This window comes from Pteropus vampyrus, unplaced genomic scaffold (genome assembly GCF_000151845.1).
Source record: "Pteropus vampyrus isolate Shadow unplaced genomic scaffold, Pvam_2.0 Scaffold263, whole genome shotgun sequence".
In the NCBI taxonomy this organism is placed as follows: Eukaryota; Metazoa; Chordata; class Mammalia; order Chiroptera; family Pteropodidae; genus Pteropus; species Pteropus vampyrus.
The window spans coordinates 259,426-261,248 of NW_011889044.1; positions in this window are offsets into that span (position 1 = coordinate 259,426).

Sequence of the window (1,823 nt, forward strand, 5' to 3'; positions counted from 1 at the left end):
GGTGCCCCAGAAGCCACTGGAAGAGCCCTTACTGCTCTCTGGGTTAGTGCGACGTGGCTGCGTTTAAACTTCGCAGTCACCATTTTTCAGGTTCACCAACTTATTGTGAGAAAACCTCCCCCAAATCTCAACATGTTACAAATGTTTGGGCCTTTGCGACCTACATTTTAACGTGTGTCAATATTTCTACACCTACTGGAAGGGCCCCCCAACTCCCAGCTTTCAGTAGATATTTTATTACTAAGTGGGAGCTACACGGAAGAACGAAGAGGCGAACTGCTTTAAAGGGGACGAGAGACCAGATTTCTGTCCCTCAGAAAGCTGGGGGGAGCAGGTAAAATGGCTGTTGTCCTTTCAGGCAAAGGGCACTCAACTCACTCGCTCGGCCGCTTGCGTCGAGATTCCTGCAGAATTCCTGGCGAGAACTTGTATGGAGGGGGCAAAGCACAGAAGGCCACGGAAATGTCTTTGTGGAAATATGCGAATAAAAAAAGGTGTTCTCTCTATTTTTTAATTTGGCACAGAAGCCACATGATTTTGCTTCGCTTTCCTTACAGTGGAAATTGGGGATAAAATCTGGACTCGTTTTAGGCTTTTACATACAAATAAAATTGAGGAAAAGATAAAAATGATATAAATTTAAAATCAAATGTAAGAATTTGATGGGTGATAGGAAGTCTCTGTGTTCTGATTTCCTGACCGCTGACCTCAGCGGGCCCTCAGTGTTACCTGCCATCTTAATACACGTTCGGGGGCCATTTCCTCCCTCCAAAGCCTCCTCCTCCATCCCCCTACTCAGCTGAGACCACAGCTTCCTATTTCATTGAGAAGAATCCTACGTTTCCACGGAATCTGTCCGCCAGTGCCTGTACCATCCACCTTAGTTCTCGCTGTGACCACAGAGAAGCTCTGTGCACTCCTGGCCAAGACCATGTGGCCGCAGGCTCTGCCACTTGCAGGACTGCTGGATCTATGCTGAGTTTTACGTCTGTATTATGTCAGGGATGCTCTGGCACCTCAACCTTATTAAACATAGGCCAGCATTCAGACCGTTTCAGACAACCAACCACGTAGGAAATTTCATGTAAATACCAAACTGATGATGGAAAGGGGGGAGGGAGGGAGGGAGGGAGAAGGAGGAAGAGAGAATAGAGATACTTTTGGCCACAAGCATTCCAAAAGATTAGACATGAGAGAACCTCTGCAGACCATCGAAGCGGGAACATCGCTGGCTTTCCACTGCAAACTGGACAAAAATCTAAACTTCCCACGTTTGGCAAATGTAGGAGGTATTGTTTGGGAAGGGTGGGAAAAAAGTTACATAATTATGGCGGGACTAGATTATATACCTCGCTTCCAAATCTAAGTATTGTCGAGTTTATTTTTATTTACTTATGTCATGAGAAACTCCAGAAAAGATGTGGACCACGAACATTTTAAAGACAATATTTGAACAACTGAAATAGTTCAGGAAATTCAGGAAACAAAGTACCTTCCTACATGCATATGTCACGACGTGTCTTGCGAGAACACGGTAGAATCCCTTTCCTTGCCTTTTCCAGCTTTCGAAGGCAGCCCGTGTTCCTTGGCTCGTGGCTTCTTCCTCCACCTTTGAGGCAAATAGTGGAGCATCTGCAAATCTGTCACCTCCCCTCTGCTCGATCATCTTGCATTCTACTTGCCCTCGTGATTACATTAAGGAAATCCAGCGTACTCTCAAGATCCAAAATCACAACGGCAAAGTCCCTTTTGCCATATAAGGTTAACATACTAAATTCAGTTTCTAGGGATTAGAACATGCACATCCGTGTGTGTGTGTGTGT